Source organism: Maylandia zebra, linkage group LG4, assembly GCF_041146795.1.
Source record: "Maylandia zebra isolate NMK-2024a linkage group LG4, Mzebra_GT3a, whole genome shotgun sequence".
NCBI classification, from domain to species: domain Eukaryota; kingdom Metazoa; phylum Chordata; class Actinopteri; order Cichliformes; family Cichlidae; genus Maylandia; species Maylandia zebra.
In genome coordinates this window covers 34395352-34412241 of record NC_135170.1, presented here as the reverse complement: position 1 = coordinate 34412241, position 16890 = coordinate 34395352, and the positions used below count along the sequence as shown (strand labels likewise).

General features: G+C 46.4%; 2 protein-coding genes across 4 annotated transcripts in view; one reads left to right on the top strand and one right to left on the bottom strand.

Moving 5' to 3' along the window:
* grin2ca (glutamate receptor, ionotropic, N-methyl D-aspartate 2Ca) overlaps positions 1–8565 on the bottom strand; it is a 79289-nt gene extending 70724 nt beyond the window's left edge. The window contains exon 1 of the mRNA XM_004556391.3: positions 7379–8565. The gene's annotated coding sequence lies outside the window, so the exon portion shown is untranslated. The remainder of the gene's footprint in view (positions 1–7378) is intronic.
* LOC143418413 (uncharacterized) overlaps positions 1–16890 on the top strand; it is a 145254-nt gene that overhangs the window by 99828 nt on the left and 28536 nt on the right. The gene's annotated exons all lie outside the window — the stretch shown is intronic.

The following is a 16890-nucleotide window of genomic DNA, read 5'->3' as shown; positions in this document are numbered from 1 at the left end:
TCAGGTCATCGCCCAGCTTGAGCCTTTTGCATTAAACCTATAAAAAGAAAAGACTCCGTAGTTTGGTCGTGCAATAAATGGATCAACATAGTCGAGAAAAGATCATCATTTACTCCAAAGTGGGGGAAAAATCCCCAAGGACAGAGGCCACGTGTTTGCTCGTCACTGGACAGATGTTTGATATATATCTCTCCTCTTTGCTTTGGCACATTTATCGTCAGGGGACACTTCATCACCCGGCGTTGTCTTCGTCAGCACAGCGCGTAGTGAAATCGAACAGATTGTGACGCGTTTTGAGGGTAATAATCTCTGCGAGGCTGAAGATTACAATGGCAATGCAAATGTAATCCATTTTGCCTTTAACACATGGGCGGATGTTTGGCGAAGGCTTACAGGGCGCGACATCACACGCTGATATCCATACTCCTACTCTGACCCTGCGGGCTGACCTGGCTGTAAACCCGCGGCGGCAGGTAACACGGAGGGTGGCGGAAGTGTCCTCTGTCAGGCTTTGGCGGACCCCGCACTCGGCCTCATGTGCAGCCGTATGTAAAGCAGGGATCAGTGTAAGACCCTGGTTAAGCTGAAACTGGGGTTGCCCATGCAGAACCAGACCACCCCCCCTCCACCCCTGCCACCGGTCCAGCTGTCACCAACCTACTCTCCCAGTTGATATAGTGGCTGCACACAAATACAGCTGACCTCTGACACACACACACACACACGCTCTAATCCACATATGAGCATATCACTTTGTTTTTAATCTGTGTGTGTGTGTGGCCTGTGCAGTCTTTCTCTCCTTTCCTATTTTGTGTGTAAAGCAGGAATGTGCAAGATAAACGCAACATCAGTCAGTTCTTCCAAATCACACACCCACAGAGGCATAAAGCTGGCAAGACCGTATTGATTTTTGTGTGCGGAGGCTTTGAAATACCAATTTTAAACCAATTTACTTTGTACTAAAGATAGAATTGAAATATTATATTTGAAAAACTCTTCAGCAACATCGCCGTATAGAAACATTGTGCTGGTTTCGGGGATAATCTTCAGGATCTGTCAAAGGCTTTCACACAGATGCTGATTCTTGGACAGCAAACTGGTTTAGGTTTTTCTCCCTGGATTCAGAGCTCAGTCATTAAATGCATACGTGGGTTTTACTTCAAGAAAACAGATTTTCAGTCATTTGGGTGAGCTAATACAACTTAAACATGGTTCGAGGACTTCATGTCATTGTTGTATTTACATGTAAACCATAAATGAGGATGCAGACGAGGCTTGTTCGCCATTTGGTAAGAGTCAGCCTTTGCACCATGTCTGTGCTGCTGGTGCAGGAATAGCATTACTTATCCGATTGTTCAGTCTGACGTCACTAGCCGTGTCTGGGCCTAAACTCCGCTGCAGGTCCATATATCAAACGATCACTATGGCATTACTGAGAGTTGAAAAACTGTCTAAAGTCTTTCATCTTTAATAAAATGATCAGCGTTCTGCTCTACCAGGTGTAACAATTGAGTTTAACATCCAGGCATCCATGAAAACGGAATTTATGACATTTAACGGAGTTAGAAGTTAGCAGGGAGTTAGCTCGCTAGCTTCTATCTAAATACAATATAGCATGTCCTGACTGCGGGGTTTTGGAAACAAATTCAAACGTACAGCTCTGTTATCACTTCCAGCATAAATGAAGACAGAAAACTAAACAGCAGTGACGTTTGTAGGGTTACTGAAGTTTGGCTAGCTGGTATATAATGATGTGCTACGTGACCGCTAGCGACACAGCTATGTTAGCATAATATAAACAAGCTAACTTTTTTTCCACTCGATAAAAGTTAACGTGAGTGTTCTCGGTGGTCAGGAACAAATGTAATCGCATGGCAGGATGCTGTAAAAGGACCAAACTTCAGCCAGGAGAACAACTGAGATAATACATCCACAATACGAGGTTAGTCATTCATATACTGCTGCATGGGCTGGGCTGTAGTTACATCCTAAGGTTTTAAAAACTGAGCTTAAATAAATGATTAGCGGTAATAAAAGCCGAGGGAGGTCAACAGTGATCACTGACTGTTTTAGGAGCTTTTTGAGATCAAATAGAAGAAAATACAAAACATTAAACATGTTAACAACACAAAAGCCATATTAAACGCAGACTACTTTAGGCCCGGAAGTAGGATTCACTCACGTCATCACTTAACGACCGGATAGCATGCTTGTAAGAATCCAGCTGCATCACAGGGTCACGTTAAATTAGGAAAGTGTCATCTGTCTTCACCGTGTTTGTTTTGGTTCGAGATGACTTGAAGGTCACTAGAGCAAAAACACTGCATAGATAGTAGAAATATTAGAATAATAATAGAACATTTGCATTTTTTTGGGCAGTTGTAACAGCTCACAGACATAAACCGAACCTTGCCCAGCAGAGGATGTACTCGACCTGCTGGTTCGGATCAGCTACCAGGACATAACAAAAACACTTGTTTGGCCCTCGATGTCTCCACGTGTTGCATGCTGTGAAAGTTCAACACATCCAGCAGACGCACATCATCACCCAGTCTGAGCTGCGTTCAGCACATCAGTGTTGACTTTCTGCTCGGGTTCGGACTCCAAAGAAAAACATCTGTCATGTTTACCAAGTATCCACAAAAAAACAGAATGAGCTGGAGCTTTGCAAAAACACTCTGCAGGACACTAAGTGTTATTAATTGGTTATTGAAAGGATACGTGGGAGAAATTTAATGTCAAAGGAAGCCGACAAAGAGATGGTTTTCTTTTGCTGTCTGGATGACTGCACGAGCTTTCGATTTGTCAGAATCTGTGAAAAGGTAGTGAGAGGTACAGCCTCAGTGCCTCTAATCGCAGCTCAAACATGTAAAACCACTCCATGGAAAGCAATCGGAGCATGTCATAAACAACTCTGGCTTTTATGGTTTTCTCCGGAGATGGCGTATTGATTTTTGCAACAATAAACAGCCTCCAGAAAAGTAAAAAACAATTCTTTATCTCTCAGGAAGTCACGAGTTGTGCCTTTTTTGCTCTGTCGAGCAGTTTGACTTTGTTAGGTGACGCTGAGAGTGACAAGAAGGACAGAGGAGGAGGAGACACGTGGCAAAGCCCCAACCACGTCGTCATCACAAGCTGCCGAACCACCAGGACGCTGCGTGTCACTTTTTGTTAGACGGCAGTGGAAACGCTTCAGCCCGATTTCTTTAAACGCAGCTTTCTGTTTGGATGTCGTCTCACCGGCCTCCCTCACTTTCCAGGCCCTCCTTCTAAGGTTATCGCTGTCATCATCCCTCATCGAGACGCCCTCCCACCGCGTCACCCGCTCAGGGATAATTGTGAAAAATTAAGTGGGACACACGCAGCTGTGAATAGAAAGCGATTAGCTTAATCAATTTCCCGTACTACACAGCGCACATGCACCCACACGCGTCACACATGCACAAACACTCAGGTTGGTGTCAGGATCCACAAGAGGCAGAAGAATGACAAGGAAAGGAGAGGCAAAGAAAGCCCCCCTCCACCGCCCTCCCAACCCCACGGCGTGTCAGTTTTCCTTCTCAACAGGGACAGGACGTTAGACGAGGTGCAAGCGGCGCTGCGCCATGAATATAAATGGGCCCCGAGTCTCTGTTGTGCCCGTGAGTGCAGCCATAAACTCGAGAGGAGAGCAGCATAGCCTGCAAGCCTCATTCTGCCCGGAGTTTGAGGTTTCACCACGCAGGCTGTGCAGTATGAGAGCGCCCTGAGAACTTCTTCTCGCCCGGCGTCGCAGCACAGATCTGCGTTTGAACGTTTAACGGTGACCCGTACGGGTTTTAGAGATTGTCGAGAGAAGGGTTTAGGGATGATGCCCGAGTTAAATCTACCCTCGTCTCTGATGACCTTGGATAGATTGATCTGATATCCTGTAACCTCCTTCCCTCCTCTGCAGTAAATGTTTTACTGTCTGGGATGCTTGTAACCGGCCGTCAATCAGAGCAGTTTCCATTTCAACCCGTTCCCCGTGCGGGCGAGCCGACTGGCGTTTCTGTTTTATGTCTTCTTCTTTTTCTTTTTTTTTGGGGTCTGCTCTCTCAATCATCATTCTCCTCTTCCCGTCTTCCTCCCCTCCCTCGCCTCTCGCTTTGCAGAGACGTGAAGATGGGTGAGGTTTTGTGTCTTTAACATTTGATTAAGCAGATCGGCTCCGAGCGTGAGATGGGAGATCCGGACAGCTGACAAATCAGCCCGTGTCTGTGTGATACCAACCCGGAGGTTGTTTGTCAGTCTGCCCGCAGGCTGCAGGCTGCAAGCATGCGAGGCTTGCGTGACGATATAATTTAGCTCTGCAGTTGAAGAGCTCAGTAACTCGAGGCTACAGGAATGGTTGTTAAACTGGTGTTTGTGTAGCTGCTGTCAGTCTCTGCGCTCACTGAGATCCAGCGCTGCGAAGGATGACGGCGTTCGTTGCTTTTGTTTCAATTATAAAAAGAACAACAATGCTGCATCCATTTTAATTACCATACTCAGGCTGGTCCAGGCACAGCATCAGCACAGGGGAAGAGATTTCTTCACTCACTGGTTGATGTTTTATCAGCTGATAATCAACTGCTTCACATACTTAAGTGCAGCTGGCCAGGCCTCTCCTTACTCGGCTGCTAAAGCCTCATTCACACAGGCCTCATGGGGTCAACAGCTGCTTTCTGCAGGGGTCATCACCATGATAACCCCTGGAAAACATGTGGATTCCACAACTGGTTTCTGACTCCAGCATCTTTCTTTGGTTGCTGCTATGTTGCTGTGGGGGTCAGTAGCTTGCTTGGAAGACGCCAATTTGTCTGCAAACACTTCACAACAGTAGAAATGAACTTTGCATTTCAGTCTTAGACTCTTTAGAAAAGCTTTGCATGATTCACAATGAAAAATGATATTACCAGCTGTCACCCTCTTGTCTGACTGTGTGCCTTACATGACCACAGATTCATATAAGAACCTTCCCTGTAATGTTTGAAGTCGTTACAGCTGCTCGGTGCTGCTGTAAGGTTCGTTCAGTGTCTGCTAACATGAAGGCTGATCCTCCCTGACAACCTGTAACTGATAGTGTTTAATAAGTCAGACATATTTGCTGCTGAGTGTGTTTTTGGTGCAGCCGGGAGAGGGACGATCATAGTAAAAACACTCGTAACCATTTATTGAGTTAGGCAAGGTCCTCACGTGTGTTGAAGGGCAGGTGTGTGTGTGTGATGTAGTGAGATTGCATCATGTTGTGCGATGGGCTGAGGATCCTCCGGCTGGTTTCTGGTGCGCATGTACGTACAGGCTGTCTGTACTGAACTCACATACACGCACCCAATTACTGAAACTGGGATATGGTTGGTATAACATAATGAACAGCCATTTTTCACCTGCCTAACTGCTGCTGCACTGTCACACACTCTCACCACCCCCCGCTCCCACTCTGCTCTCACTGCAGGAAAAACAGACTTTTACCTCCACCTGTGGACCTGCGATTTTACAACAAATAACCACGATTAACCGAAGAAGTTTCATCCTCACTTCAACATCGCATGAATCTTAGGTTTGATTCAAAATAAATGAATTCTTGGAGCGTTTACTTCTATAGGCGGTGTAAATGAAAACTCTTTAATTGCATAAAAGCCCACGAGGACACATAAGACCCAAATTTAGAGCCTGATAAATAAGAGGACATCTGCAAACTATGAAAAGGGACATAAAGCAGACTCATTTTCTTCCTAATGGATCTCAAACCAAAGTAACTGCGTGCCAAAGTGGAAATTATGCCCACTTCTTATCTAATCCCTATTAAACTGGTTAATTTTAGAAGCCAGAATTCTTAAATGAGTATATTTTCTGGTCTGGACGTGTGTGGCTGTGTGTGCATTTAAACGACAGGCATCATTTCCAGGTTTGAAAAGTGAAGCCAGTGGGGAAGTGGCTTAAATGTGCATTCCTTGTGGCAGCCAGCAGAGGGCGTCTCCTCAGGCTTGGATTGTGTAGACGTCTATGGAAAAAACAGGCTTTTGTTCCCGTGATCTATAAGCTCATTAAAACCTTTGCCGATGAGTTTGTGTGACCTCGTCCTCTGTTTTCTTATCTAATTCAGCGTAGTGTTCCTTTTGTAATTCCCGATCACATCACGCATGCAGTGAAAGTGTCTCGGTCACACAAACACATTTTCTGACACAGACAAACATGCTGTAGTCTGAGTCTGGCCGCTGTACAGGAAACACTGTTCCACAGGTTTCTGTAGGCGTTTAATAACCTGTGTGAGCCTTAAAAACAGGTTAAAGTCAGTCTGTGTCCATCCTTCGTGGCTGTGGTGTCCGGACAGCAGCAGCCTCGGCTCTCAAAGAAGTCGTGTCCAGCTCGGCAGAACGTCCCCGCGGATTCCCCCCCTCACCGTCGCCTCTCATTTAAACTGCCTCCCTTCCTCTGACCTCTTCATCGTTAAAGCCCCTTTTTCATATTCACTTTCTGTCCACGCATGAAAATAAAACGACTTGAGTCGTGTTTAAGGCCTGTGACAGAAGAATCTGTTACTCTGAGATAAAGAGACGTCCGTCAGTTATTCACTCAGGGATGGATAATGTGGCCGTTTGTTCCGGATGGATTCCTGCCTGTGTGTTGAGTTCCTGCTGCAGACATGCGTCTTGACACTATTAAATTGTGGAGCGGATGGTGTTAGTGATCCTGGGGCACATGTCAGATAAAATATAGTTTGTTCCATGTTTGTTTTATCAGCAGCATTGTTTTCCTTGTATTTATTGGTCTGAGTGGGACAAATTTTCTTGGCTAACTTCTGAATAAATCTCTAATTTCGAGCCACAAGATTTGATTCGAAGGCGCCGCGTCCTCCTGGAGCCAAAACGCTAGAACGAATCCTTCGGTAATTGGAGCAAGCACACATTTTCTCACATCCTGTGAAGTCACTCTTCAGTGGCAGTTCAATTTCCCCTGCAGCAGTGGTATCTCAAGTCCGGCGGGCATGTATCAAAAGGCCCTCTCAGCTGCTCTAACTGTTTACAATGACGCATCGATCCACTCTGCTTAATCCCCCCCCTCCCAGCAGCTCGGTGAGTTAAAGCAACAGTTACTGCCACCTACAAGAGGCGGAAAAAGCCCCGCGCAGCGTGTCGTCTGATCCCTCTGACAAGGATGCTGTCGAGTACCCCCTCTGATCTGATCCCCTCTGCGTTCTGATAATTCTGCTATTGACCCAAAGCAGAAAGCAGCAGGAGGAAACTCTGCTCAACAAAACTACAAACAAAACTACTCCAAAGAAGCAGAAAGCATTTCCATACTTAACCAGGAGTAACTGCAAGCTGATCGGAGCACGCCGGTGCTTAAATAATGCGATCGACGAAGGTGATCTTACCTGTGTTGGCAATCCACATCCAGCCCTGGCTCGTCACCACTCATGCCGTGTGTGCAGCTTCAGCCGTCCTGTTCCCCGTTTTCTTTTTTTTCCCTCCTTCTCCTCCTCTCCTTTCTCTCCCCTTTGGCCCTCGTCTTCTCCTCCCCCTCCCTCCTTCGTATCTCCCTCCCCCTTTCGCTCTTCCTCTCCCTGCACTTGTTTGAGTCTATTTCAGTAGCAGCAACAGAGGAGCCCGCTGCGACGGTGGCATGGTTTCCAGCACTTTGGCAGAAGGTCACATTATCACTCGCTGGTAAAAGGGAGGGGGGGGGAAGAAGAGGAGCAGGAGGAGGATAGATGGAGTGACGGAGGGAGATCAAGGTGAACAGGTGCCAGAGGAGGAAAAGGAGAAGCAAACCAAGTTGATATAATCTCAGCCGTCCACGGATGCGCTTTTGGTTTAGTTTTCCAACTTGTTGACAGGGACACCCCTGAAGACTGTTTTCAGGTAATGTGTCCCAGGAGGAGAAACTGAGGAGGAATTTAGGAGAAACCCTCGAGTGTGCATACCTGTGTGAAGCAGTAGCCTTTTTAAAGTCTTCACCAGCCGCGCAACTCTGGGGGAAAGATAATTCCTCTCTTGGCTGGAAAGTGAGTCTCTGGGAAAAAGAAAAAACTAACAAAGCTGCCAGAAACTTGCGCCAAAAGAAATCCTCAACCTTCAGCTCGTCACCCGCGTCCTTGATCGTCACTGCCCGGTTCGTGAAGACGCAGATCTACTCCGTCTCTGACACCTGTCCGCATCGTGTGTCCCCATCTATCGCAGGTCCTGCAGGGTGACCCTTCTCTTCATTTCCCAGACTCCCTCCTTCGTCCTCCTCTGGTGCGAGCGGTACTTTTACTGCCACTCCATCAAAATAAGGCTCTGAGAAATGATCCAGCTGCCCGGGACGAGGCCGTCGGCGGCCGGCGACAGATGGCCGGAACAGAGGTGCAGATGCAAACTGCTGGAGTTTGGAAATTCTTGGATCTTCCTCGTGACCTTTCTCCAAGCGCACCTTGCTTGCTCTAGCCTTCAGTTGGCTGCACTTGTTGTCCTGTATGCCTTGTTGTTTTTTGGGCTGTTCCTACCTGTGCCCCTCCTTCGCCCATCAGCAGAGCGTTCACTCTGGCTTCTCTGGCCGGCTGTAATCCTGACTCCTACACTCCATGTCACAGGAAGGGCTTGTGAGCTCTAATCATTATGTAGTAAGGATTTATCCTCTCGCTCTCCCTCCCGTCTCTCTCTTCCCTTCCCTCCACCCCTCCCGTTTATTTCCCTCCCTCTGCTCTTTGAGTACTGGCTGCCCTACAACTCTACAACATCCCCCCTTTTTCAACCACCACAGATTAATGCATCATCTCTCCTCACGCTTCCCTGGGACCCATTCGTTTGTCAACTCATTCATTCTTATTTTTTGCCTTCCCACCCGCTCGCTCGCTCCCCGTCTTGCCTCCTGCCGCAGATCGCATCAACAGGTTTGCCCTTGAAATATTCTCTGGGACAGGCGGAGTCAGTGCCCACCGTTTCCTTCCCATCAGGAATGTGCTCGTCCCTTAAACTATAAGCTTTTAATCAGTGCACGCAGAGAACGCATTGATGGCAGTGTGTGCACATTTACAGTCTTTATATACTCTAACATAAATGTTGTACAATGTTCAAGTACACATCAGAGCCTGGCTCATTTTACTCCATCTAAGATGGGCTATGAACACACACACACACACACACACACACACACACACACACACACACACACACACACACACACACACACAGTAGTGTAGTACTGTACAGAAATTTCCATTTGTTCGAGGTAATTTATACGCAGTGTTGTTGTAATGCGCTTTATCCACCAGGGAGCACTAACACATTTGTCCTGCTCAGTATGTATAACAAAGCCAAAGTGTGTGGACACCCCGGCATTACAGAGGCAGTAATCTGCTGCTGTCACAGCTTCACCCTGGATGAAGCCAGGGCTTTGTGTGGGTTTTCCTCACAGAAAACTTTTCCTTTATGGAGACACACTTTTCACACCGTTAAACTGGACCCTCCGAATCCCAGAATAATGTCAGGTTAGCTACATTTCTGGATGTAAAGCATGCTTTGTAGCAGTGGTTCTCAAACTGTGGGGTGAGTCCCACTGGTGCATGAACCTGATGTTAACCTGTAACTTTGATGCTGACGTGAATCTTTAAGTCAAATTCTTTTCTGCCTCCTGAAGTGGGGCATGTCCGAACCACTGGGTGTGTATGAGAATCCACTTACAAGTTATTGGTCTGAGTGGGACCTTGTTCAGCTCAGCGAACCGGTTCTTCGCACACTTCATGCTTCAGCGTAACCTTCAGGTTCATAACTGGAGCAGAATAACCGCAGGACGAGATCTGGGCCAAGCCAGCTGTTGGGCTGAGACGGGAGAAGCAGAAAACAAACTTTAAGAAAATTAAATAAATAAATAGAGTGCTAAAATAAATCCCAAACATACTTGCTGTTAACGTACCTGTTTGATGCGTGGGAAACAAGTAGCTTCTCCAGGTATACAGTGATGTTTCGCTCAGTATACTTTAAATATGCCTCATTTTTTCATGTCCGTTTAACAACAAGATAAAAAAATATCCTTTGTAATTTATTTATTATTTAAATTAACACGTTTTGCAAATTTATATGACTTTGAGGTTACTTTTGTCCGTCTTTGAGCTGGAAGTCGTGCCTCCTATCTTTCTTTGAACGATGCATTTTTCACAATGCTGTTGTTTGGAAATAATTTATATTTTTATATCTTGTCTCTTAGAATAGAATAGAATAATCCTTTAATTGTCCCACAAGGTGAAATTTGGTTGCAACAGCAGCCAGAAAGACACATATACAACAAACAAATCTTGTCTCTTGTAAAGTTAGATATATTTTCCATCCATCCGTCCTCTTTCGCAGGGTCGCAGTGAGGTTGGAGCCTGTCTCAGCTGTCACAAGGTGAAATGCAGGGTCAACCTATCACAGGCAGCTAAGAATCACCAGCTAACCTCACATGCATGTGTTCAGACGGGGCTGTCCGGAGAGAACCCGCGCACACGCTGACTGACTTTCAGCATTTAGCTGAGATTTATCATCTGTTTTCACTCCCTGCTTGCAGAGCAGCAGGTCGATACTGTGCTGAGAGAGACGCAAACTGAGGGGATGGCTGCATGTGAGAATCTGTGTCTCTTCGAGGGGAGCATCTGCAGGCTGTGGACGCTGTGGCGAGAGCGTAGTCTGTTGGCGAGGGAGGGAGGAGCGCTTGATGCACGTGTTCGGAGAGTTGCGTTCCCCTCCTGATGCTTGCTGTAATGGTCACACTAAAACGCTAAAATGACCCCCCACACTGGGAAAGGTCCCGGTGCTCCCCGTGGGCAGTCTGCCAGCATGTTGAAATTGATCATTCCTGTTATGAAATGATTTTTGCACGTTTGACCTGATTCCACAGCTGATGTGAAAATACAGCTGCAGCTTTGACCTTGGTTGACCTTGGCCATCTCCCAGCAAACATGTTTCACTCCTCTGACCTCAGAGGCTCAGCGTTGTTGTGTCGAGTCTGCAGGAACTGCAAAGTAGAAATCTTTGAAAGGTCACGCTGGTGTTCTGGACATGAAACGGCACCGAGACAAACTTGACTTTAACAGACCGGCGCAGGCTGTCTGCAGGTGACTCATACTCGTCTCGAACACACCACAAACACGCCGCCTGAAGCTGTTTTAGCTCCACGTTACTGATTTGATCAGGACACCAGCCCCCCCTAGAGTTCAGAGAGGGGAAATGCACCTGCTGATTTGCACGTGAAATTGCTGCTCAGAAACACTCTTACCTGTGAACTGCGCTGCACTTTGCCCTGTGTTTAAATATTTCAGTGTCTCAACCTGCACTCCACTTTCTCAGCCCCGAGCTGACTGTGAATGAGCTCAGAATCATTTTGATGACACACGTTTACGCACTTCCAGGTCACATTTGCATATATTACATTGCCGAGCTGCAAACAATCTCCATCACAAAGGCAATTGCAAACTGCTGTGGCACGCACAAGCCATTAATCTTAATTTCTTCCCTTGTGGATGAAACCTTGGAAAAATGAATCCTTTTTCTCGGGCAGAAGGACATCAGTCGGATTTTATGAGCCTGTCAGGGCGGCACTGAGAGATGTGCCGGCGAGGCCGTGTTTGTTTCTCTGCGTACGATGCTGGAGGCTGAGCCCGCGACCCCGATCGATCACCGGACGATAATAAATATCCACGAATCCCCAGTTTGTAATCAAGAGCTCACAGGCTTTCCTCCATTGATATTTGATCAATAAGGCGAACAGATGGGACTGTAAAGCAACAACGAGGTGTTGGGTTGTTGCTGAGCAGGAAGTGTTACCTGGCCGACGCGGGTACACCTTTTATTGTTTATTTTTAGTTTCTCTTTTCTCCATCAAAAGAAGCAGAAAACAAACCTGAGACTTTCTTTAATCTACAGTCAGAACTTTTCTGTTTGTTGTTTTGAGCAAATAATTGCTCAGCACTCAGGATGATTTTGACCTTCATACCACAGGTGATCTCAAGTTTGACCTTGACTTTTAGTTTGAGGTCAAGTTTTGTGATTTTTATATTTATGCTGTTCATGCATCTGCTAAGAGGGAAGCCCTGGTGGCCTCCAGTATTTTCAGGAATAGGAAACACGTGTTAAGTTTCTTGTTTGACTGCTCCTGATTTATTTATTTATTTTAAACTACATGACTACATTGTTTTTTATGTAGGACGATGACACTCTGACTGTGCGTGTGGCTCATCATCCACGCTCCAGGTTTTTTTGCCTCACACTTCCACTTGTCATCTTCCTGAACCGTCGGTTCTTTCCTTTTCCGTGCTTGTTCATAGAGGCTCACCTGACTGTTGGGGTGTCTCTGTATTAGCGTAAGGTTGTACCTTATAGTATAAAGCACCTTGTTGCTGTGATTTGGTGCTTTGTATACATAAAACTTCCAGATATTCCACCCACTGGCTGGTGAAGTCTCCTTTTTAAACCTCTAACTGAGCTATTTTCTGAATTGCCATTGGCCAAACAGTGATTTCTGACTCTAATAATGACGATGATTTACCGAATCGAAAGTGTTTACCGAGGTCACAGACGAGGAGAGCTGAGCGCCGTGCATCTGCTGGCTATTCAGAAGCCTGCAGGTTAAGGTGCTTCCACTTTGGCTTCGCTCTTCAGGCACAGATGCTATGTCAGTCTTTTATACCAGCCAACGGATTTTCTGATTTGGAAGCATAAGAAATGGATCTGATTTCAGAGCATCAGTTCAAATGACTTCAGCGAACTCTTTGATGAGCCTGATCTGTTCAGGCTGACACACTCTGTTGCTGTAGGCTGGCATTCGTGTAAACTGTAAGGCTTTGGCCGAGCAGGTGGGCTGAGCGAGGAGGAAGTAACACATGTCGGGGCAGCAGCAGAGGGAAAGGCAGACATATGCTCTTTCTCTGTGGCCTGGCCTTCCTGCTTCACCGGACAATATGGCAGCGAATCACAGCTGACCCAAAATAATATTTCCTCACAAACGGCAAACCAAACGTCATCTCGGGCGTCACCGTGGCATTTAGAAAGAGCCTCTGCTTTTCTTCCTGGCAGCGCTCGGAGATATTTTCAGATGAGTCTGAGGTGAGGACAAAGAGTAAGGTAGAAGGTAAAAGGCCACACTCGGCTGCTGTGGATCTCACGAGGGGGCGCACATTTATCCCACCTGTGACTGACACCAGCTCGACTTGTTTATGAGACTCCTGAATGAAAACGTTTCTGTAACGGCGCTGTTAACAGTGATGTCCCAGACTCATTTACTTTTGAGCCTGTGCTCTTTACACCAGCCAGTGGCCTGACTCCTGCAGCCTCAGCCGGCATGACGAGCTGCTCCCAAAGTCCGCTGGGTGTCTCGAGGCTGTTTGGCGTTTCCGTCCAGCAGCCAGCGGCGCTTCACTCGGGCCCAGAGAGCCCGGACGCAACCTGTCAAGCCGTTAAGCGTCTGTTCTCCCCAGAAGCTCGTGCCAAGCTGAGACCGGTCACCTGATGGATGATGCAGTGACTGTAAACAGGTCAACATCACTGCTCAGGCCACTCGCCACCAAAGAACAGGAAACAAACATGGATGCAGAAAATGACTTCCTGCTGCACGTTTATGGAGCGTGTCTGATAAACGAGTTCACGCGCTCACATATCTGTTACCTGCAGCTGAACTTGGCTTGGCACTGACTGTACAGAGCTGAAGCAGCTTAAAGTGTGAGCAAAGCTTTTCTCTTCTAAGCTCACCGTGTGTCCTGATAGCAGACACACAGCAGTGTAACGTAGGTGTTTGCATTTCTGGGCAGACAGGTGGGTACATTAACTTCACATCTTTTCAAATGGATGTCCATACCTCCCCTGAACATGTTTAACCTCCAGTGTTCTGTTTGGTTAGCCGACCTCAGCTAAAGTGGACCCATCTGCTCCTTTGCAGCTCTTGACTCAGCTAGAGAAGCTTTGCATGAATCGCCTGTTAAACAAAGTGTATTTATGTGAAACCTGCCTTTGCTGTGCTCACTTCTTCACCTCCCTGACACTAGTAATTTTAGGCCCCGCCCCCTCCCCCTTTAGTTAATCCATTAAAAACATATAGAAGAGGGCGCCGGTTGGCCCACCTCGTTGAAAACGATCCTGAATGAAATAATATTTTGTGAACCTTCAGTAGTGACGTATGTAACGCATATAAAAGCTAGACTTGCATTTATTCTTTGACTTTTATTTAAAGCGGTGAGAGCTTTGGAGATCTGTAAGGTGCATTACTCTGGAGTGTAATGTCACAAAAGCACATGAAATCTAAGAAGCCTTTAATGTTTCACGTTCAGGCTGTGCACAGACTACCGACGTCCTTTATTCTCCGTGTGCTGTGACAGGCTCTCGGGTCTGTTTGAGGACTTTCTCTGCAGGCGAGCGTCAATTGTTAGCACCACCCCGAGACTTCACACACACATGCAGAGACTGAGAAGTGTGTCCTCAGCACCTCTCCAGTCAGCTGCTCTCATTGCCGGTGTGCCAGCGCCCTCCACAGGCAGCTCACGCCACTCAAATCCCGTCTGTCTGGATTTTGCACCCAAAGCTTTGCCCTTTCGACAAAAACAAAGCAAAGCATTGGTGACAAATTGCTTTTATTTGCAAGGCGTCGCCAGTTCCCCTCTACTTTCCGTGCTCTATATTCAGGACGTCCACCTGCACGAGTCCCCGCTGGCTTTAGTTGCACGAGGGCGGCCTTGCCAAGCAGTCGTATAATCCACAGGGTGAATAGAAATGGATTTGGCTGCAACAGTAAGCTGCCTTAAACCAACAGGCAGAATTGTGCACAACACAGATTCTCTCATGTACATCCTCATTTTTCACAGGTCACACTGTTCCTGCTGATAACACTAATCTGCACGTCTGCAAATACACTTTTTGATCCCCCAAAATGTAATCTGAAATGAGATCATAACACAAAGACAAACACCCTCAGTTCAGCTAAGATGGCGTTAAACGCTTCATTTCATTGATCAGAATTAGTTTTTATTCCCGTCAGCACACGGGGAGAACGCTCTTCTTCACGAGCTGCGTGAATGATTCGCACCTCCCGATAAAGAGCTTTGGTCTCGAGAAAAGCCGCACGAGCGTACACGTTCGCCTGTCAGAGTGAGCGAGCGTTTCCTGGCACCGTGTCCTCTTCTCCCTCCGTCTCCAGAGGCCTCGGACAACAGACGGGTCACAGCGTAGCCACATTTTAAATCCGGTGTGCAGATGGACACCAGTAGTGGTTCTAAATCCTGAGCGCCTTGGCACCAGGCAAACGCAGAGAGAGAGAAGACAGCGATTCATCATCGGTTCGATTTTGTTTCCAGTGAAAAAATGGTCCGAAGGAGCGATCATCCAGGCTCTTTGCTCGCGGAGCTTTGTTTTCGTTGCGTTAGATAATCAAGCAGACAGATTTTCAACTGATGTCAGTGCTTTGACTCCAATTAGGAACCAGCGGCATTATAAATAATATGAATAAGCACAGTTACAGTGTCACAGATGGGCTCTAATTGTCTTACCAAGAGGCAGAAACCAAAAGCTTTTGTCTCCCACAAAGGTTTAAATGTTATTTCTTCAGTTTTCTTTCCAGCTTCGTTCCAGAAAAGGTCCCAAACTTGTTTTATTTCCTTTGCAGTTGTTCTCTTTATGCTTCTACTTCATGCATTTACGGAAAGAAAATGTTTCGAAATATGTTTTTCGCTTTGGGTTTGTGCTCGTTTGAAGCTCGACGCTGTTTTTTCACCCGTAAACTATTATTTTGGTAAATTCATCGTCCTCGTGTTAAATTTAAGTCCTCATTAGTCACCCGAACACTGGGATAATAATGGGAATTATTTTTTGATGAATGATTAGTGTGTTGTAGCCACCCTGCCGGGACACATTCTGACATATTACGATTGAAGTTTGGGGTAATTAAGACCTCAGATATTGGATATTAGATACAGTCATAACTTCCAAGCATCCATTCTCTTCCGCTTTTCCTTGTTAGGGTCGCTGGGGGGTGGAGCCTATCCCAGCTGTCTTAGGGCGAGAGGCAGGGTGCACCCTGGACAGGTCGCCAGTCTGTTGCATTGCTAACACACAGAGACAGACAACCATCTGAACTCACATTCACACATATGGGTCATTTAGAGTCACTAATGAACCTTTCCCCACTAACTGCATGTCTTTGGACTGTGGGAGGAAGCGGAGTACAGAACAGAACCCACGCAAACACGCAGAGAACATGCAAACTCCTACAGCCATAACTTATCAGATATAAACAGACGGGTTGGAGTTTACAAGATGCAGAACGACCAGAACGAGATCTTTTAATGGTTTCCACATAGTCTTATAATCAGAAATAATATTAAATCTCCCTCCACCCCTCTTCTGATAGTAACACGTCTTTCTCTCTGACAGACTTCACTTCTAAGCTCTTCTTGTAAAATTTGCAGTCCAGAAGTGCTGCTCATCCTCGGAGTTTCTAATTCTTTTGGCCGTAACAGATTGGGTTAATTGTGGAAAAGGATAAAATAAAAAAGATCACAGCAGGGGGCAAATTAAAGGGAACACACTTCTCTTTTTAGTTTTCTAATGAAGAAGAAGATAATTATGCCCGCTAGTTAGAGAGATAGACCTCTGCCTTATCCTAACTTCTGTAATGCTGCGTGCTTTCTCTGTGATGAGGCTTTCTGAAGATCTTCTGGAGTTTGTTGGTCGTATGATGAGACAAACGGGTGTCTGATGGGCCAGTGACACGTCTGTGTGTGCATTAGGGGAGAACATCATATCAGGGAGGCCCCGAGTACATGTGGTTTGATGGCAAGCTTAACCTAAAGGATCCTCTGGAAGATCCAGGAGAGAAGAGAGACACGTTTTCTCAAAACATCACATCTCTGTGGTTTTCAAGTTGCAGAACATCATTTAAACCAAACAA